Here is a 23263-nt window from a genome sequence, read left to right on the forward strand (position 1 = left end):
GAATGTAGGGCCCCCACTGTCAGTTGTACTGGAGGTGTGCGGTGAGTGATAACCCCATTAGAAAGCGGACCACCATCCAAGCCGTGCATGGTGATACGTTTATCCAAAGGCATCTGTGGAACGCCTAAAGCCTGAGCCCAACCAAGATCCATGAAATTTCCCGCAGCTCCACTGTCGACGAAGGCCGACACCAACGAACTGAGGCTACCAAAGGAAATTTTTACAGGAACTAATAAGGAATAATTTGAGGAGATTAACTGCAGACCCAAGTGAACCCCCTCACTACTCACTTGGTCAGAGCGTTTCCCTGCTTATTCGGGCAATTACGTGCAATATGTCCCTTGCCACCACAATACAAACAAAGACCAGAATTTAGCCTTCTGGTTCTTTCCTCTGGGGACAGCCGGGAGAGACCCATTTGCATGGGCTCCTCGATGTCCTCAGGAAAAGTATATACACATGGACTAGGCCTAAAAGTAGCTCCTCTTTCAGCCCTCCACTCTCGGAGACGACGATCAATTTTAATAGCGAGCTCCATGAGTTTGTCTAGAGTCTCAGGAGCGGGGTACTGAAGGAGACTGTCTTTAATAACTTCAGACAAACCGAGGCGAAACTGACTGCGCAGGGCCGGGTTATTCCAGCCACAGTCGTTCGACCAACGGCGAAACTCGGTACAATACGCCTCTGCTGGATTTTTCCCTTGCTTAAGTGCACGCAGGTGGCTCTCAGCTGATGCTTCTCTATCAGAGTCATCATACAAAAGGCCTCAGGACTTAAAAAATGCATCTACTGATAGCAAGGCAACATCATCCGCTCTTAGCCCAAAAGCCCAGGTCTGTGGATCACCTTGGAGTAAAGACATCACAATCCCGACCCGTTGAGACTCAGTACCAGAGGAACGGGGCCTTAAACGAAAATAAAGCTTACAAGCTTCCTTAAAATTAAAAAAATCGTTTCGGTTACCCGAAAAACGGTCAGGTAAATGCATTTTTGGTTCTGGAACCATACTCGGGGAGGCTCGCAAAAGATCTTCCTGTGATCTCACCCGAAGAGTGAGGTCCTGAACCATCTGAGTTAGTTCCTGAATCTGGTTGGCCAAAAGCTGGCTGGGATTTGGACCTAAAACTGCCGGATTCATGAGGCCGAATTTCTAGGCCCACCAATACAAAAGAAAAAATTAACTTTTTTTTTTTATATGGCCGGTGATAATGTTACGTTCCTGATGCTCAGAACTGGAGAGATGTAGTGATGCGAGTTCAGAGCACCAGAACGTGACGCTGAACTAAGGAGAGGTATGGGAATAGCCCCTAGCACCCTACCTCCGTTGTCTTACCCGTGTGGTCGACTCACGCCTGAACAACTATGGTTTCTTGGGCCCACGGCAGCCGCGTTTGAAGGGCGGATTAGGTCTGCCCAACTCCGATGCCCCCAGGTCTTAGAGAGAGACAAAGCGTGAACCGAGACAGGGTAATAACAAGGGGACCTCTAACTAAAACAAACAGAAGCTAGGGGCTACTAACTACCCTAAAACTAAAGGTATGTGCGGCACGCAGCCAAGGAAAAAGGACAACAAATGATACCACTGTCCGTTCCCCTACACGGCACCGCCGAGTTCCGGGGAGGACAGTGAAAAGCGGAAACCTCCGCAAAAACCTCCAACACAAAAGAAATACAAAGTAAAAGCGGCCTAGGCCGCAACTCGCGGCAGAAGCCGCTACTCACGAAACCGGGAGAGAACCCCAAATAACGAGAACCCTCGGATGACTGCAACGGGTTCGTTTTGGACAGGAAGGATTCCCAGGACCGGCTTCAGAACTCCAGGACTCGGGAGCCCAGGGAGCAGGATCGACCAGATACAGCCAAATCGGGAACAGACGTTACCAGGCAGGAACAGCATGCAGGAAGCTATCACCGGCGTTTGTGTGAGGACTGAGGAGGCATATAACAGGGAACCCTCCAATGGCAGTGCAGAGCCTGATTGATGAATGTCGTGCAGCTGCCTTGCTGCACGACCAGGGAAGAACAGATGTGAGTACTCTCATGGCAACGGGGAACGCGGTCCGCATGTGGCGTCCCCGTTGCTATGGACCCGGCGGCCCTGGGCGCACGGCGTCCTAGCGTTGCCAGGGACCCGGCGGCTATCGCGCGCACGGCGTCCCGGCGTTGCTAGGCGCCGTGCGGAAGCAGACAGAGCGAGAGGCGCGGCAGCCGTGACCGCTGCTGGGTCAGAGCGCGGACAAAAAACGCTGCGCCTAACAGGTGTGAACCAAACACCACACTCGCTGATAGTGCTCACAGGAGTGTAAATGTGTAACCTCCAACTGGGATCCAGGACGTATGTCATACACATAAATAATTATGTTCACAAATATATTGGGCAGTACAGATGGTGTAATGGTTAGCATTACTGCCTCACGACACTGAGGTCATGGTTTCAATTCCCACCATGGCCCGAACTGTGTGGAGTTTGTATATTATCCCCGTACTTGCGTGAGTTTCCTCCGGGTACTCCAGTTTCCTCCCACAATCCAAAAATATACATGTAGGTTAATTGACTCCCAACAAAAAATGAACCCTAATGTGAATGTGTGTGCATGTACATGTGGTAGGGAATATAGATTGTAAGCTCCACTGGGGCAGGGACTGATGTGAATGGCCAAATATTCTCTGTTTAGCGCTGTGGAATATGTGTGCACTATATAAATAACTGGTAATAAATAAAATAAATAAATCATATGATATCCAGAGCATATAACATACACTTCAATAATTTTATTTACAAACATATAGCCTACAATTTAGGTAAATGTGCCAACAGCTGTTGGTAGGATAGTAAAAAATAGCCACTAATTGGGATTTAGGCAACATTAAAGCATCTCTAAAAATATTTGGATAAATACTTAACTACCAGAAATTGTGCTGTGAGCCTGTCCGTGCACAGACTGAACGTGCGTTTTGCTTAAAGTTGGCTTGATCACTTGCTAAGGGGTGCCTTGTTGCCCCTTATATACCTAAGGTAATAGTGAGATAATGGGGTAATTGGTGGACCAGGTGTATCCATCCTGTCATGTGACTGATATAGTGATTTGATAGGCTGGTGTGTGGAGTAACTAGGTTCACATACTTTTGCCGCTCACAGATGTGTGATATTGGATCGTTTTCCACTAAAAAATATGAGCATGTCTAATTTTTTTATCTTATTTGTGTGATTTGGTTCTCTTTATCTACTTTTAGGACTTGTGTGAAAATCTGAGGTAGTTTTTGGGCCAAATTTCAGCAGAAATATATAAAGTTCTGAAGGGTTCACTAACTTTCAAGCACCACTGTATCTATTATGAAAGGGATGATGCAGTACATAGATTGCACATAAAACAATACTGGGTCCTGGGAGCTAACTTAAAAACATTGGCAGGCTTATCCATGCATATGTCATATCCTGTGTGTGATAGGAACCTGTGGGGTAAATTTACTAAGGTGGAGGGTTTTTTTAGAACTGGTGATGTTGCTTAGATGGGGGAAGCGCTGATAATCTCCTTAAAGATGATAATGCAGACTATGAAGTAGGTTGCAGGGTCCTCTTATTACTAAATACAAGTGATATATGGATGTGAAAGATATACAGGCCACCAGGTCAGGAAGAGGAACTGGACAAGAACCTATAGCAGGACATAACTAAAATGGCAATAAAAGGAGAGGTAATAATCATGGGAGACTTTAATCTTCCTGATGTAAACTGGGAGGTGTCTGTTGCTAGTTCCACTAGAAGTAGTGACATTTTAAATTCCCTTCAAGGAGCATCCCTCCACCAATTGGTAAGGGAGCCCACTCGGAAAGATGAAATATTAGTCCTAATACTTACAAATGAAGACAGAATATCGGATGTAAAAGTGGATGAAAACCTGGGATCCAGTGATCATCAATCAGTATGGTTCAGCATAAAGACAGAGACTGACTCATCCTATACAAAACAAAGGTGTTGGATTTTAGGAAGGCTGATTTTGTGGGTATTGATTTTGTTGGGTTGACTATGGTCATTAGGTCGACATGTGCTAGGTCGACAGATCAAAAGGTCGACATGGGGTTTTGGACTTTTCTTGGTGTCGTTTTCTTCGTAAACTGACGAGGAACCCCAATTAGTGCACCGTGTTCGCTCGCCATCCTTCGGGCAAGGTTACCATTTTTAATTGTAGTCTACGTGGATCGTCAAGTATGAAAAAGTAAAAAAAAAATGAAAATAATGTGAAAAACTCATGCCGACCTGTCGATCTAGTACATGTCGACCTAATGCATGTCGACATGCAGTGGTCGACCTAACGACCATATTCCGATTTTGTGGGGATGGGAAAAGGTGTAAGCGATTCTTTGGCAGAGTGAAGGAACTTGGAAGCAGTGCAGGAGAGGTGGGAAACATTAAAAAGTGCAATATTAAAGGCAACAGACCTTTTGTATCAGAAGTGTTAGGAAAAACGCAAGGAAAAGGAAGCCAGTGTGGTTTGCGAAAGAAGTAGCCAATATTGTGAATGCAAAAAAGATGGCTTTTAGGAAATATAAGCAGACACAAAATAATGGAGACAAAGATTGTTAGCCAAAAGGAGACTAAGGCCCTCATTCCGAGTTGTTCGCTCACTAGCTGTTTTTAGCAGCCGTGCAAACGCTAAGCTGCCACCCTCTGGGAGTGTATCTTAGCTTAGCAGAAGTGCGAACAAAAGGATCGCAGTGCTGCTAGAAAAAAAAAAGTGCAGTTTCAGAGTAGCTGCAGACCTACTCCTACCTTGCGATCACTTCAGACTATTTAGTTCCTGTTTTGACGTCACAAACACGCCCTGCGTTCACCCAGCCACGCCTACGTTTTTCCAGCCACTCCTGCATTTTTATCTGGCACGCCTGCGTTTTTCAGGACACTCCCTGAAACTGGTCATTTACCACTCAGAAACACTCACTTCCTGTCAATCACTCTGTGGCCAGCTGTGCGACTGAAAAGCGTTGCTAGACCTTGTGTAAAACTATATCGGCTTTTATGAAAGTATGACGCGCGTGCCCCATACGCATGCGCAGATTTGCCGGGTTTTTTGCCTGATCGCTGCACTGCGAACGAAAGCAGCTAGCGATCAACTCGGAATGACCTCCTAAGAAGGTAATCAGATGTGCAAAGGCACAAGCTGAGGAGAAAATGGCCCAGTCAGTGGGTAAAGGAGGCAAAACTTTTTTTTAGGTATATAAGCGAATGGAGAAACAAAAGGCGGAATAATAAAACTAAAAACTAATAAATGGAAAGAGAGAGCAAATACACCATAATAATATAAATATATATCACATTTATTGGATGATCAGAATAAAATACCATGGGAAATGGTCTGGTATGCTCAATTAATATGGGTATTGAAGTGCAGTCCCGCTGATGGTATGCAAGAGGATATATTTTAACAGATAATTTTCCAGCTGGCCAGCTTATAGATAGATCACAGTTCCTTATAGATATGATTTTAAGGGCTCAATGAAGAACACCTGGCCCACAGAGTCCCTCACCAGAGAGTAAGATCTCACCGCTGCTGTTGTGACGGGAGCTTGAAGTGAAACCGGGGATCCACGTGTGTAATTAACTGTTAGGTAATGTATCTCGGCACACACACTCAATGCTGGGGGATCGCCAGTGCTCATGGCTGTCCGCGGATCAGGTGAAAGAGGTGGGCGCCACTCTCAGAGCTGTAAATAAGAGCCGTGAAGCCAAACGAACCTTGCTGTGATACTTGTATCCTCAGTTTAGCATCCTGCAATTAACCCACAAGGTCCTTAATGCGTTTCTCCGCTACTGTAGACATGCGGTTTCATCAGAAGGATGTTCCAAGTAACCAGAGTGTCCACAATTTAAACAGAAGATATCCAATAGGATGGAAGGTGTAAAGTGATTTTCAGGTAGGCATCTAGGAGTAATTCCTATGCCAAATCACAGTTAGTAGATCACATAAATGTAATCCAAAGATGATCCACATATAAGAATAGATACTTTGTGTGCAACATTAACTAATGAATTAAAACAATTTCAAGATGTGTATACATAAATGTATAAAAAAAAAAAATCACATTACTTCTATGGGCATCAATTAGAGGCGTCGCTAGAAAACAAAGATATAATATATGAAGCTCCTGGTCAGCCCAGAGACAAACACACCATCCCGGGTTCAAACCCCGCAGTAATGATTCAAATAGTTTCTTATTGTTTTTTGTTTTTTATTATTATTATTATTTATTTTATCTTAGTTACGTGTGTGCATATATATATATATATATATATACAGGTTGAGTATCCCTTATCTAAAATGCTTGGGACCAGAGGAATTTTGGATATCGGATTTTTCCGTATTTTGGAATAATTGCATACCATAGTGAGATATCATGGTGATGGGACCTAAATATAAGCACAGAATGCATTTATGTTACATATACACCTTATACACCCAACCTGAAGGTAATTTTAGCCAATATTTTTAATAACTTTTTGCATTAAACAAAGTGTGTGTACAGTCACACAATTCATTTATGTTTCATATACACCTTATGCACACAGCCTGAAGGTCATTTAATACAATATTTTTAATAACTTTGAGTATTAAACAAAGTTTGTGTACACTGAGCCATCAAAAAACAAAGTTTTCACTATCTCAGTTTCACTCAAAAAAGTCCGTATTTCGGAATATTCCGTATTTCGGAATATTTGGATATGGGATACTCAACCTGTATATATATATATATATATATATGGAGAACAAGAGTGGTCAGTGCGCTACTTTCCCTTTATCTACAGTCAGTATATAATGAGAAGTCTTTCTTTGTAACCTGTCTAAAAAACAATACCCGCTATTTGTTCAGATAAGCCTGTATTTTTATTTATTTTTTATTCTTTTTGTCTTGTTTTAAAATTTTAAAGTATTTTTCTTATGAAGCTAACCCTATCCTGAGAGTGAGTACTAGTGGTGACTATTCTGCCTGGAAAGATTTCTATTACGCCTGAATACTATCTTTTTGTGGTACGCGCATTACCAACTGATATAGAAAAATCCACCTTAGTACACCAGCCTGTATTGCACTATGAGTGTCATGACTGAGGTTTTGTGAACCCGGTGTTAGTGAAGTCTGTGCGGACGACTGGAGAATTATATGAATACTACCACTGACCTGGTTTGGGAGTGTTGTGGACTCGGGGCTTCTTCCGGTGACTGGGAAGAGGAACCGCAGCAGAGATGGCCGAATCTAGGTTCTCCCCATGCAGGATTAGGTCGGCAGACAGGGGGCACGTGTGAACGCTGACGGTCTCCTGAAAGACAGAACTGGAAAGGCGCTGATGAATCAGTGAAGAATACCAGGTACAACTGCACTAAAGTGCACTGGATGCTTGGAGTCACTGAGGTGCTAGGAGGCACGGAAGTGCTTGGAGACACGGGTGCGTAGAGACACTGGGGTGCGTAGAGACACTGGGATGCTGGAAGCACGGAGATGCTGGAGGCACGAGGTGCTGAGGCACGGAGGTGCTGGGAGGTACTGAGGCACGGAGGTGCTGAGGCACTGAGGCACGGAGGTGCTGAGGCACGGAGATACTGAGGTGCTGAGGCACGGAGGTGCTGAGGTACTGAGGCACGGAGATGCTGAGGCACGGAGATACTGAGGCACGGAGATACTGAGGTACTGAGGCGCTGAGGCACTGAGGTGCTGGAAGCACGGAGGCGCTGAGGCACGGAGGTACTGGAGGCACGGAGGTGCTGAGTCACGGAGGTGCTGGGAGGCACGGAGGTACTGAGGTACGGAGATGCTGAGGCACGGAGATGCTGAGGCACGGAGATGCTGAAGGGATACGGGAGCTCTGGAGATCACAACTACAACAGCAGTAAAGATGAACCACGGCAGCTGTGGTTTTCAGTTGAGACTATGGAATATAATACTGTGCCTTTAAGATGAACCACTGCAGCTGTGCCTTTACTTTGAGACTCGTGGAAATAGTGATCATCAGTGGCAACACAAAAGTAAACCAAACAGGGTAACCAGGAACAGAGTTTTCACAGGAACTAGAGTATAAAGGTTACCTTTAGGGAGCTCAGCATGAAGACTCACACATAGCTGTGAGTGTGACACAAGGAACTGGCCCAGTTTCTAACTCAGCCTCCTGACTTATACTTCCTGGTCCTTGGTGATTGGTGAGCAGGATTAGGTGATGCAGAGAGTCTCAGGCTGGCAGAGGATTGGACAACTCTTGGTCAGGTGAACAGTCACTGTCATGTGACTACTCTAGCCTAGGCTGTGATGTAGAATGAGGCCTAGCAGGCCGAGAGAACACTGAAGCCTGAACTTCTGCAAAACATAAGATGCTGGCTTTTAGGCCTAAACTACAGATTACTGAATTCAGCTTCACACAGGAGCTCACCACAGGTGGAGCTAATTAACTATCACCTTTCAGGCAGAGAACTCAGGAAAACTCAGTGCTGACAAGCTGTTTAACTCAGTGAGTAAAAAGACAGGATCCGGGACAGATGGTAGGGGTAAGTCACCAAATATGAAACCTACAGTCAGGATTGTGACAATGAGGAGTGTATCTTGTGTTTTGCTGACTCTAGGTTCCATTGCATTTTGAACATTGGAGGACAAAGGCCCCCTATGATATGCTGTTCTATACCAGCTTTCTGGTACGCTTATTACCTTTAGAGGAAATTAATGTGTTGGAACAACAATATTGCACCATGAGAGGTGTTTTGTATGCTTACTTGTAGACCCTTCATGATGCAAGCAACAGATTGAAGATCAAAATTAACAGTTGTTGATGTGCATGACTGAAAACCCCTCATCTGGTACGCAGAATACCCATATGAGCATTGTCGCATTACTTAATTAAGTTTAAGCATACTGCACCATTAGGCGCTTGTCCTTCAATCTTTTTATATATATATATATATATATATATATATATATACACACACACACAATAGTACCCTTATCTTGCGCCAAACTCAAAGCAGCACAACGGGAGAGATCTCTGTTGAAAGATCTCTAAAGAATACAAGATACAAACAAAATTCCCAAGTGCGCTATATAGGAACGTCTTTACGGTAATTCTTCCAATGTTGTTTCCATAGGTGTAAGTTGGATATTGGAGAAAGTTTGTGACCGGGAACCTGTAACGGACACCCCTCACCAAATGGTCACCCAAACAAGAGGCCCAAGGCAAATTAATAAAAGATTATTTTAATAACATTCATTTGAACAAATGCAATTTTTACATAGTTCATCATGTAATGAGTATACATATAGTAAATATAAATGTCAGTAAAAAAGACAACCACTGTGTTTGTTGAATAATTTGAACTCTAGATACTCCCTCACCTTTTTAAGGTGTGTGCTCACAAGGGAGTATCTTCACAAACTAAGTAGGAAACTTCTGACTGACAAATCCAACGCGTTTCGTCTTATCGACTTCATCAGGGGTAACTTGTTTGGGGATGAAAAATATGAAAAAATTGTTTTACAATTTATGAAAAAATTATTTTCAAAGGACTGATGTCCAGAATTTATGAAGAATGGTATATAGATGGTATGAGAAATTGAAAAAGTAAGGTGAGTACCTACCAAATATAGATGACAGGTTTACTTGTCATAAGTGAGTTTAAATGTAGAAAAACACAACCTAAAATTGTGTATAGAGTATATATTTAATAGATGTGTTTAACCTACTTGATTAATTCTTACTTAAGTAGCTATAAAGTGCAGTGATTAATTCTAAAGATATAGGAGCATACCTTAAATATAAGGATAGTAAAATCTCCTATGTTAGCTCCTAGAGGGGGCTTATTATAGATGGAAATTTCCACAGGCTGCCTAATGGGGAAAAAAAAATATGAAGGGCCTGATGACCATATTGCAGAAATGTATAACAAAATACATAGTGTATTATGTTTTATTATATAGTGAAGACAAAAAAAATGAAAAACATACCTTAAAAATAATTAAAAGAACTCTATTTAGGGAGTTCCTTATAAAAACTATTGATTGAAGTTCTTTTAAAGATACAAACTTTCTCCAATATCCAACTTACACCTATGGAAACAACATTGGAAGAATTACCGTAAAGACGTTCCTATATAGCGCACTTGGGAATTTTGTTTGTATATACAGATGTAGCCACCTTTATCTTGACTGTTTCTCCGCCGAGACGGGCGTTTAGCCACGCTAAGGCGATAGCTGAGTTTAATCACAGGCAGGCGCGTTGAGACGATCTAGATACTCATCATGCATTACACATCTCCACCACTGTGTGGCTAATGCTCCACTAATCCAGTACTTTCGATCGTACAGTATAGCGGCGGATTGATCTACAGCTCTGGCAATACTGTAGGCGTAACGGGAGGCGGTGGAAAAAGTATGGAGTACTGTACAGTACTGTATGTGTATGGAGACGCAACTACAGTAATTGTGTAAAAGGAAGAATGTACAGTACAATGTATAAGCACCGTGCTTTTAAAATATATGAGCGTCTGAGTTCGCTAATGCATAATGGGAATGGAGGGCTAGCAGAAGGCGGAGGAAAACACCGTGCTTTACAAATGCGAGCGTCCGAGTCCTCTAAGGCATAAACCAACAGCAATGGGGCGGGGGCCGGGCGCTGTTTGCAGTACTTTCACACATGAAATTGGAAATCTCTCATGAGGCGTCGTGGGCTAGGGGTGAAGGCTCCCACCTCCCTCGCTGGGGGTCCAGGGTTCGAGACATGATGTGCTTTCTTTCTTTTTTTTTTTTTTTTTTTCTGTAATAATGCACTGTATTATTTTATTTACATTGTAAGACAGTCAATGGAAGGATGCACACAGGTTTCACATAAATCAAAGTACATCTGCAGGAGCGATTCTTTACGCTAAATGCACCCAAACAGCGTGAATGAAATGAGTGTATTCGGACGCTACCAACTAAGCAAAACAGTACTGTAGATCTTCAGCGTTTGTGTATTGCACAGGACCTGAATTTCCTCCCTGTGCAGGCCCCCAGGGGGGAAGGGCGATGGGGGTAGGGGGGAGACGATGGAAAATACTGTGCCTTTGAAATGCAATTACATGAGCGGCCGAGTACACTACGGCATACTGTAAACCAACACCAATGGGAAGGAAGTGCCAACCTTATTTTTAATGTGTTCCCGTGACATTCACTTTAACATTTTTTTTTTTCTCTCCAATACAGTACATCCAATGGAAGGATGCACACAGGTTTCACATAAATCAAAGTACATCTGCAGGAGTGATTCTTTACGCTAAATGCAACCTACAGTACGGTACTGTAAGTGAGCAAAACAGTACTACAGTGGGCGTTTGTGTATTGCACATGACCTGCATTCCCTCGCTGTCTACTGCATGATCTGTGCAGGCTCCCATGGGGGAAGGGCAACAGGCTAGCAGGAGGCGGAGGAAAACACCGTGCTTTACAAATGCGAGCGTCCGAGTCCTCTAAGGCATAAACCAACAGCAATGGGGCGGGGGCCGGGCGCTGTTTGCAGTACTTTCACACATGAAATTGGAAATCTCTCATGAGGCGTCGTGGGCTAGGGGTGAAGGCTCCCACCTCCCTCGCTGGGGGTCCAGGGTTCGAGACATGATGTGCTTTCTTTCTTTTTTTTTTTTTTTTTTTTTCTGTAATAATGCACTGTATTATTTTATTTACATTGTAAGACAGTCAATGGAAGGATGCACACAGGTTTCACATAAATCAAAGTACATCTGCAGGAGCGATTCTTTACGCTAAATGCACCCAAACAGCGTGAATGAAATGAGTGTATTCTGACGCTACCAACTAAGCAAAACAGTACTGTAGATCTTCAGCGTTTGTGTATTGCACAGGACCTGAATTTCCTCCCTGTGCAGGCCCCCAGGGGGGAAGGGCGATGGGGGTAGGGGGGAGACGATGGAAAATACTGTGCCTTTGAAATGCAATTACATGAGCGTCCGAGTACACTACGGCATACTGTAAACCAACACCAATGGGAAGGAAGTACCAACCTTATTTTTAATGTGTTCCCGTGACATTCACTTTAACATTTTTTTTTTCTCTCCAATACAGTACATCCAATGGAAGGATGCACACAGGTTTCACATAAATCAAAGTACATCTGCAGGAGCGATTCTTTACGCTAAATGCAACCTACAGTACGGTACTGTAAGTGAGCAAAACAGTACTACAGTGGGCGTTTGTGTATTGCACATGACCTGCATTCCCTCCCTGTCTACTGCATGATCTGTGCAGGCTCCCATGGGGGAAGGGCAACAGGCTAGCAGAAGGCGGAGGAAAACACCGTGCTTTACAAATGCGAGCGTCCGAGTCCTCTAAGGCATAAACCAACAGCAATGGGGCGGGGGCCGGGCGCTGTTTGCAGTACTTTCACATATGAAATTGGAAATCTCTCATGAGGCGTCGTGGGCTAGGGGTGAAGGCTCCCACCTCCCTCGCTGGGGGTCCAGGGTTCGAGACATGATGTGCTTTCTTTCTTTTTTTTTTTTTTTTTTTTCTGTAATAATGCACTGTATTATTTTATTTACATTGTAAGACAGTCAATGGAAGGATGCACACAGGTTTCACATAAATCAAAGTACATCTGCAGGAGCGATTCTTTACGCTAAATGCACCCAAACAGCGTGAATGAAATGAGTGTATTCGGACGCTACCAACTAAGCAAAACAGTACTGTAGATCTTCAGCGTTTGTGTATTGCACAGGACCTGAATTTCCTCCCTGTGCAGGCCCCCAGGGGGGAAGGGCGATGGGGGTAGGGGGGAGACGATGGAAAATACTGTGCCTTTGAAATGCAATTACATGAGCGTCCGAGTACACTACGGCATACTGTAAACCAACACCAATGGGAAGGAAGTGCCAACCTTATTTTTAATGTGTTCCCGTGACATTCACTTTAACATTTTTTTTTTCTCTCCAATACAGTACATCCAATGGAAGGATGCACACAGGTTTCACATAAATCAAAGTACATCTGCAGGAGCGATTCTTTACGCTAAATGCAACCTACAGTACGGTACTGTAAGTGAGCAAAACAGTACTACAGTGGGCGTTTGTGTATTGCACATGACCTGCATTCCCTCCCTGTCTACTGCATGATCTGTGCAGGCTCCCATGGGGGAAGGGCAACAGGCTAGCAGAAGGCGGAGGAAAACACTGTGCTTTACAAATGCGAGCGTCCGAGTCCTCTAAGGCATAAACCAACAGCAATGGGGCGGGGGCCGGGCGCTGTTTGCAGTACTTTCACACATGAAATTGGAAATCTCTCATGAGGCGTCGTGGGCTAGGGGTGAAGGCTCCCACCTCCCTCGCTGGGGGTCCAGGGTTCGAGACATGATGTGCTTTCTTTCTTTCTTTTTTTTTCTGTAATAATGCACTGTATTATTTTATTTACATTGTAAGACAGTCAATGGAAGGATGCACACAGGTTTCACATAAATCAAAGTACATCTGCAGGAGCGATTCTTTACGCTAAATGCACCCAAACAGCGTGAATGAAATGAGTGTATTCGGACGCTACCAACTAAGCAAAACAGTACTGTAGATCTTCAGCGTTTGTGTATTGCACAGGACCTGAATTTCCTCCCTGTGCAGGCCCCCAGGGGGGAAGGGCGATGGGGGTAGGGGGGAGACGATGGAAAATACTGTGCCTTTGAAATGCAATTACTGTACATGAGCGTCCGAGTACACTACGGCATACTGTAAACCAACACCAATGGGAAGGAAGTGCCAACCTTATTTTTAATGTGTTCCCGTGACATTCACTTTAACATTTTTTTTTTTCTCTCCAATACAGTACATCCAATGGAAGGATGCACACAGGTTTCACATAAATCAAAGTACATCTGCAGGAGCGATTCTTTACGCTAAATGCAACCTACAGTACGGTACTGTAAGTGAGCAAAACAGTACTACAGTGGGCGTTTGTGTATTGCACATGACCTGCATTCCCTCGCTGTCTACTGCATGATCTGTGCAGGCTCCCATGGGGGAAGGGCAACAGGCTAGCAGGAGGCGGAGGAAAACACCGTGCTTTACAAATGCGAGCGTCCGAGTCCTCTAAGGCATAAACCAACAGCAATGGGGCGGGGGCCGGGCGCTGTTTGCAGTACTTTCACACATGAAATTGGAAATCTCTCATGAGGCGTCGTGGGCTAGGGGTGAAGGCTCCCACCTCCCTCGCTGGGGGTCCAGGGTTCGAGACATGATGTGCTTTCTTTCTTTTTTTTTTTTTTTTTTTTTCTGTAATAATGCACTGTATTATTTTATTTACATTGTAAGACAGTCAATGGAAGGATGCACACAGGTTTCACATAAATCAAAGTACATCTGCAGGAGCGATTCTTTACGCTAAATGCACCCAAACAGCGTGAATGAAATGAGTGTATTCTGACGCTACCAACTAAGCAAAACAGTACTGTAGATCTTCAGCGTTTGTGTATTGCACAGGACCTGAATTTCCTCCCTGTGCAGGCCCCCAGGGGGGAAGGGCGATGGGGGTAGGGGGGAGACGATGGAAAATACTGTGCTGTACAACTTATCCCGGTGTATTTTAAAATGTATACCATCTCTCACTCCATATTTGATCCAGCTCGGTATACCGTAAAGTGCATACTGTAGACCTCGCTTATCCCGGTGTAATTGAGCTAGGGGATTGTGACGCTCCTTCAGCATTGCCCCCTCGACTGTGAAATGTATGTCATACTGTATCTCACTACTTATCCGAGCGCTGCCACGTGCTGGGAGTTCACGGTCGGCGGCCATGTCGTCAGGTTGCTAAGCGATCCAGCTCGGTATACCGTAATGTGCATAGACCTCGCTTATCCCAATGTAATTGAGCTAGGGGATTGTGACGCTCCTTCAGCATTGCCCCCTGGAGTGTGAAATGTATGCCATACTGTATCTCACTACATATCCGAGCGCTGCCACGTGCTGGGAGTTCACGGTCGGCGGCCATTTTGTCAGGTTGCTAAGCGATCCAGCTCGGTATACCGTAATGTGCATAGACCTCGCTTATCCCAATGTAATTGAGCTAGGGGATTGTGACGCTCCTTCAGCATTGCCCCCTGGACTGTGAAATGTATGTCATACTGTATCTCACTACATATCCGAGCGCTGCCACGTGCTGGGAGTTCACGGTCGGCGGCCATTTTGTCAGGTTGCTAAGCGATCCAGCTCGGTATACCGTAATGTGCATAGACCTCGCTTATCCCAATGTAATTGAGCTAGGGGATTGTGACGCTCCTTCAGCATTGCCCCCTGGACTGTGAAATGTATGTCATACTGTATCTCACTACATATCCGAGCGCTGCCACGTGCTGGGAGTTCACGGTCGGCGGCCATTTTGTCAGGTTGCTAAGCGATCCAGCTCGGTATACCGTAATGTGCATAGACCTCGCTTATCCCAATGTAATTGAGCTAGGGGATTGTGACGCTCCTTCAGCATTGCCCCCTGGACTGTGAAATGTATGTCATACTGTATCTCACTACATATCCGAGCGCTGCCACGTGCTGGGAGTTCACGGTCGGCGGCCATGTTGTCAGGTTGCTAAGCGATCCAGCTCGGTATACCGTAATGTGCATAGACCTCGCTTATCCCAGTGTAATTGAGCTAGGGGATTGTGACGCTCCTTCAGCATTGCCCCCTGGAGTGTGAAATGTATGCCATACTGTATCTCACTACATATCCGAGCGCTGCCACGTGCTGGGGGTTCACGGTCGGTGGCCATTTTTAGTGTGCATAGAACTCGCTTATCCACATAGGCCCCTGTGTTTTTAACTACTATATTGAGATGCACATTTCTAGGCCTACAGTATTTAATATACAGTAAGCAGCTTTGTTGTTAGGCAATAATTGAAGAATTTACATACAGTACTGACATGTACTGTATGTAATGCTTGTACATCATGTCAGTCGACCCTTATGCTGTACACTACTGTAAGTCTCACAGGGCCCATGCACTTCCAAGGAGGGTTATTTACTGTACTGTATCTGTTTCATACAGGAAACTAATTGCAGTCCATAACACTGAAGTGGTATTTTCAGTACTGTACAGTATACAATACTTAAATTTGAACATCAGGTACTGGATAGTAAACATGTACAGTATTAACTTCTATCATAAAACTCTTATGCATTTTCAGATGTGTAAATTTTAGACTACAGTATTCACAAATGTTTTCTCTCCATACAGGAATTATAGTTGGACAACATGCCAGTAACTATCAACAAAACGATGAGCAAGATAATCGCCAACATGAAAAAAGAAAATAAAACCATCAAAGAGATCCATGCATGGCTCAAGGAAAGTGGCATTATAGTCACTTTAGAAACGGTGCGCTATCATGCATTCGAGAGAACAACGCCCAGATTTGTATTTCCTACAAAATGCACATGGTACGTACTGTACACTACTGTAATGTTTAAATGACTTGCTTTATACCATAAACAATTTTTTTGAAATAAAATAAAAACTTCATCAATTGTAACTGTGATTGTGCTGTTCATGAATTCATATTTTTCATACTGTATTGTACTGTAGGAGAGTGCAACAAATTGTGGAGGAACTAACTCGTGAGGATGATGAGCGTACTGCTCTGCAAATAAAACGAATTCTCCATTCCAAGTATGACCTGGACATATCGGCCACCAGCATCAGAAGGATGCGACGGAAAATGGGATGGACCTTTGGCGCAACAAGGTAAAATACTGAAAGCAGTATAAACCATACAGTAAATGCACTGTTAATAATCCCTTGATACGTGATATAATAATGCCATAAATCATTATACAGAGTGTGTACTTTATACTATATACAGTATGTGTGTGTGTATATACAGTACTGTATATATTCTATCCCAAAAGAGATACCTACTGTATAGGCACTCAGAGACAGCAATGAAGCATTGCCGGCTTATTGTGATCATTACATACTGTATACTGTGTGTGTGTGTTTGTGTGTATGTACAGTATGTATATATATATTACTCTGTATGTAACTTAATGTACTGTATGTACAGTTTAATGTATACAGTAGGTATATAATACAGTATACTGCACATACAGTCTACTGTATATACAGTAATCTGTAAATCTGTAATTTCATAACTGTATCTGATTTCATTATTTTTGGCTCTTCACAGGATATCTCCAATGATAAGAGATGTGAATAAAGAAAAGAGAGTGGAACAGGCACGGCGATGGATTGAGAGTGGTGAAACATTTGATGATGTCATTTTCACAGATGAATCGTCTGTTGCCCTTGAGCGGTTCTCCAGAATGTCATTCAGGAAACGTAACCATATCTCTTTAAAACCACGCCCAAAGCATCCATTGAAAGTCCATGTATGGGGAGGCATATCACGATTAGGAGCTGGTCCCCTATTATTTTTCGAAGGTACAGTACTATACTTTATTCTGTGCCTGTGTTCTGTAAAAATACATGTTGTACTGTAGAGTACGTGTAACTGCACAATAAAAGGAGTTGCTTATTAATGAACAACATTTTTTGATTTCTGTAGGAATCATGGATAAGAAATTTTTCCAAGAAACAATAGTAGAGGAATGCATGGTGCCATTTGTGAATAAATATTACCCAACTCACCATAGGATATTCCAAGACAATGATCCTAAACACTCCGCCTCAGCCAAATTTATGGAAGAGAAAGGTATGAATTGGGAACGCACACCACCAGAGTGAGTATTCTTTCAACAGTGTACAAGTAAAATTTTGGATAGCACTCTAGTACTGTAAAAAAAAATTTTGTTTAATAAACAGTACAATATTGTATGTTTAATTTTCTCTATTTACTGTAATGTAATTAATTTTTTCTATATGCTTTTTTTTTATTTTTATATAGATCACCAGACATGAACCCAATCGAATTAGTGTGGGCTCAATTGAAGAGGTACGTTAGGAGTGTTGCAAAGCCAACAACAAAACAGCAACTGGTGGATGGGATAAAGAAATTTTGGCTAGAAGTACTCACACCTGAACATTGTAATAATTATATAAATCACCTGTATAAAGTATTACCTGTTGTAGTCGAAAGAAATGGTCAAGCCACAAATATGTAGTTCTGTACTGTATTTTCTGTTTAAAATTTTAAATTGGTGCATTATTAAAAAAAATGATAAAATTGCCTTTGTCTGATTTTTGCATAAACTAATGTAGAATATTATACAGTAGTAATGTTATTGATGTGTATGAACAGTTATTTTCAGTTTTATAAGTCCTGAATAAGAGTACTGTACATTTTGATCAGTGCAGTACATGGAATCGGATGTTGTAATACTTTATTTTTACATTAATATTGATGTTTTTCCAATAAATATTCAATTTTACAGTATGGTACGGTACAGTACATGAGGGTACCTGTACAGTATGATACGTCATTATGGGGGAGAAATACTGTATCCACTAAATGTACAGTAAAATGTTTTTTTCTTATTACAAACACACAAATGCATCTCAGATGGAAATATGCTATACACAGCAGACAGCTTATGGTGACAGAACTTCCCTACTGTATCCCCACCCATAGTCGTGGTATATTTTAGATTGCCTAATGAGACACTCCTGCAGCATTGCCAATGATTCATGTAAAACCTGTGTGCAAACAGTATCTGTATTGAATGCAAAGTACAGTAAGAGTACAGTATACAGTATTATCAGAGCCAAACCTGACCAACATGATGCCCTAGGCTAGATTTTGGCTGATGCCCTCTTGCACAGATGCTACGTAGTTCCGCCTCTAACCCTGCACCCCTTTCCCAGCACCATCACCCATTTTGGCGCTCCTACCCCCTATAATCTAAATAAGAACAATGTGCACATTTAGTGCCAGCCCAAAACAGTGTACAGTATGTTCTTGCTGGGAAGGGGCATGGTAACACAATAATACCCGAAGATGAAATGACACAACACAGTACTGCAACTTTATTCACATTATATCATGCAGTGGTGTCTCTTATTCTCATGACATCATATCATAGTACCACATTACTCCTAACAGTAATGCCCCTTATTCACATTACACCCCACCACATTCATCTTTATTTACATTAGACCACAGGTTCTCAAACTCAGTCCTCAGGACCCCACACAGTGCAGGTTTTGCAGGTCTCACAGAATCACAAGTGAAAAAATTAGCTCCACCTACTGTATGGACCTTCTAAAATGTGTCAGTTAGTAATGAATACATCTGTGCACTTGCTGGTTTACCTGCAAAACATGCACTGTGTGGGGTCCTGAGGACCAAGTTTGAGAACCACTGCATTAGACCATGCAGTAGTGCCCTTTCCTTATGTTACACCAGAAAATATTGTAGTACACCTTATACACATACAGTACAGTAATGCCACACATTAGTAATGCATTTCATATTTAAATTTTCTGATTTAATTTCATAGAGCCGCAGTCACTCACAGAATATAGGCATGTACTGTAGCATCTCATTTTATTCTGCAGAAGCTGATTATTCCCGTTTGGCTAGTTTGCCGCCTCTGTACAGTATATTACAATAGAAAAAAGTTATAGTGTCAGTGAAAAAAGCACCTCATGACAGATACTGTACACAAGCTCATGTCTAAATACTGTATACTGTAAGCAGTGACATTAAGGGGTACAGTACTGTATATGCAATTGCAGTCGAATTCCGGCAGGAATACGGAAAAAATGGACACGGGATCCCCCATCTTTTTAGAACCAGCACCGGGCTCTGCGCCTGGTCCTGGTGCAAAAAATAAGGGGGACAAAAAAGCGTAGGGGTTCCCCATATTTTTTGAATCAGCACTGGGCTCCACTAGCTGGACAGATAATGCACAGCCGGGGGAGACTTTTATACCGGTCCCTGCGGCCATGGAATTAAATACCCAACTAGTCACACCTGGCCGGAGTACCCTGGAGGAGTGGGGGCCCCTTAAATCAAGGGGACCCCCCTCCAGCCACTCGATTATCTCTATCACCCCTGTGTATTGTAGCTAGGGGATTGTGACGCTCCTTCAGCATTGCCCCGTAGCCTGCAAAATCTGTGCTGTTATTTGCTCCATAGCTGAGTGCCTCCTAGGAGCTAGGAGTCACAGGCGGTAGCCATTTCAATTGAGTCTGCCCTGCTATAGAATTGTACAGGTACAGTATGTGTACATTACCGTACGGTGCATAGAACCTTTACAGTAGAAACTCTCCTGCAGCTTTGGCCTGCTTTACTGTATGTACTGTAAAACTTGTGTTTTGTCAGTTTGCTATGCGACCGAGCCCGGTGTAACGTACTGTAATGTGCATAGACCTCGCTTATCTCTGTGTATTTTGGCTAGGGGATTGTGACGCTCCTTCAGCATCGCCCCGTAGCCTGCACAGCTTATGCCATTTCTCATTCCATACCCAACTGCTGCCTGCCACGAGGTGGGGGTTCAGGAGGTGGGGGTTCATGGGTAGTGGTCGTTTTGACAGTGTGCTTGGCGATTGAGTCCGGTGTACCGTAATACTGTATGCAATCCTACAGTAGCTTATCCCTATCTCCCCTGTGTATTTTTGGCTAGGGGATTGTGACGCTCCTTCAGCATTGCCCCATAACCTGCACAAGGGTTCAGGGGCGGCGGCCATTTTGCCAGTGTGCTACAGTATGTGATCGAGTCCGGTGTACCATAATATGCATACTGTGTATTTTAGCTAGGGGATTGTGACGCTCCTTCAGCATTGCCCCATAACCTGCACAAGGGTTCAGGGGCGGTGGCCATTTTGCCAGTGTGCTACAGTATGTGATCGAGTCCGGTGTACCATAATATGCATACTGTGTATTTTAGCTAGGGGATTGTGACGCTCCTTCAGCATTGCCCCATAGTCTGTACAATCTGGACTATTACTTGCTCCGTAGCCTAGGGCCTCTGTGGGGCAAGGAGTCATAGGTGGTAGCCATTTCTATTCAGTCTGCCCAGCTACAGAATTGTATGTGTACTGTACGGAGCATAGAACCTTAACCTGCATAGAACCTGCACATTATGGTACACCGGACTCGATCGCATAGAACCGCTCATGCAGCTACTGTATGCCCTGGTTTACAGTATGTGAATAAAAAAAATAATAAAGTGTCTGAAAAAAACTAACATGCATTCGTACTTAAGGAATCGAACCCTGGACTCTGAGTATAGGAAGCGAAACACTTCACCACTTCGCCGCAGACAAATGTATAAATCCGTTGGTTTTGATTATGCTGTAATGGCTACGGGATTAGGACGATAACATACTGTACAAAATTCCTAATCTTGAGAGGCAATAGTGAACTTGTAACACACATCCATTTGCGACAGTGTACACTACTGGTTTTACAGTACTGTATGTTTTGTCTGCGGGACTTGGACGCTCACATACAGTATTCATAAAGTATTGTAGATGGATCATATACTGTATGCTGTACTATTTGCGTCGGTGTCGTACTGTATATACAGTACAGTACTGTATTAAATAATGCAGCGTAATGAGTACAGTATTTACTGTATGCAGCGTAATGAGACGCCTTAGTAAAGTAGTCCTTATTATGTATTTCAGTATTGTATTTTACGGGAGACCACACGCATGCGCAGTGGTGATTGTAAAAAGCGACATCTGGTGGCTGATCGCAGGTATTACACGTAAAGGTAACGCCAAACGTCAAATGTCTGTCTCCGTGCGATTAGATAGCCTCTCTGTGACTAGGCGCGCCTCGCTACGCCACAGTACGCTGCGTATGGTCGAACGGGACAAACGCCGCAGCCACTCAAGATAAAGGTGGCTACATCTGTATATATATATATATATATATATATATATATAAAATATTATTATTTTAGAATGTTAGTTTCTATACATTTAACTGAATATATATATATATATATATATATATATATATATATATATAATGTACAGTGGGGCAGAAAAGTATTTGGACAGCCACCAATTGTGCAAGTTGACCCACTTAAAAAGATGAGAGAGGTCTGTAATTTCCATCATAGGTACACTTCAACTGTGAGAGACAGAATCTGAAAATAAAATCTAGGAAATCACATTGTATGGTTTTTAAACAATTTATTTGTATATTCTTGCGGAAAATAAATATTTGGACAATCAAAAGGTTTAACTCAATAATTTGTAATATAACCTCATTTGGTAATTACAGAGGTCAAACGTTTCCTGTAGTTCTTAACCAGGTTTGCACACACTGTAGCAGGTATTTTGGCCCACTCTTCCATGCAGATCTTCTCTAGATCTGTCATGTTTTGGGGCTGTCACCGGGTAACACGGACATTCAACTCCCTCCACAGATTTTCTATTGGGTTAAGGGCTGGATACTGGCTAGGCCACTCCAGGACCTTGAAATGCTTCTTGCAGTGCACTCCATAGTTGCCCCGGGCGCTGTGTTTGGGGTCATTGTCATGCTGGAAGACCCAGCCACGTTCCATCTTCAATGCTCTTACTGAGTGAATGGAGGTTTTTGTCCAAAATCTCACGATACATGGCCCCATTAATCCTCTCATTAATACGGATCAGTAGTCCTGTTCCCTTTGCAGAAAAGCAGCCCCAAAGCATGATGTTTCCACCCCCATGCTTCACAGTGGGTATGGTGTTCTTGGGATGCCATTCATCATTCTTCTCCCTTCAAACACTGCGAGTGGAGTTTATACCAAAAAATTTAGATTTTGCTCTCATCTGACCACATTACATTCTCCCAATCCTCCTCTGGATCATCCAGATGGTCACTGGCAAACTTTAGACGGGCCTGGACATGTGCTAGCTTATGCAGGGGGACCTTTTGGATGCCACGGGATTTCAATCCATGATGACGTAGTGTGTTACTAATGGTAACCTTTGTGATTGTGGACCCAGTGCTCGAGGTCATTGACCAGGTCCCCCCGTGTAGTTCTGGGCTGATTCCTCACCGCTCTCAAGATCATTGATACCCCACGAGGTGAGATCTTGCATGGAGCCCCAGGTCGAGGGAGATTGTCAGTGATCTTGTATTTCTTCCCTTTTATAATAATTGCGCCAGCAGTTGATCTCTTCTCACCAAGCTACTTGCCTAATGTCAAGTAGCTCATCCCAGCCTTGTGCAGCTCTAGAATTTTGTCCCTGTTGTCCTTAGCTCCCTGGTCTTGGCCATGGTGGAGAAGTAGCAGTCTGACTGTTTGAGGGTGTGGACATGTGTCTTTTTTATACAGATAACCAGTTCAAATAGGTGCCATTAATTCAGGTAATGAG

At 43.3% G+C, this 23263-nt stretch overlaps 1 long non-coding RNA gene across 1 annotated transcript in view; it reads left to right on the top strand.

The window, feature by feature from the left end:
• LOC134966440 (uncharacterized) overlaps positions 1 to 16417 on the top strand; it is a 65719-nt gene extending 49302 nt beyond the window's left edge. Inside the window, exon 3 of the long non-coding RNA XR_010188649.1 lies at positions 16226 to 16417. This is a non-coding gene — a long non-coding RNA (uncharacterized LOC134966440). The remainder of the gene's footprint in view (positions 1 to 16225) is intronic.
• Positions 16418 to 23263: the final 6846 nt, after the last annotated feature.

This window comes from Pseudophryne corroboree, chromosome 10 (genome assembly GCF_028390025.1).
Source record: "Pseudophryne corroboree isolate aPseCor3 chromosome 10, aPseCor3.hap2, whole genome shotgun sequence".
In the NCBI taxonomy this organism is placed as follows: Eukaryota; Metazoa; Chordata; class Amphibia; order Anura; family Myobatrachidae; genus Pseudophryne; species Pseudophryne corroboree.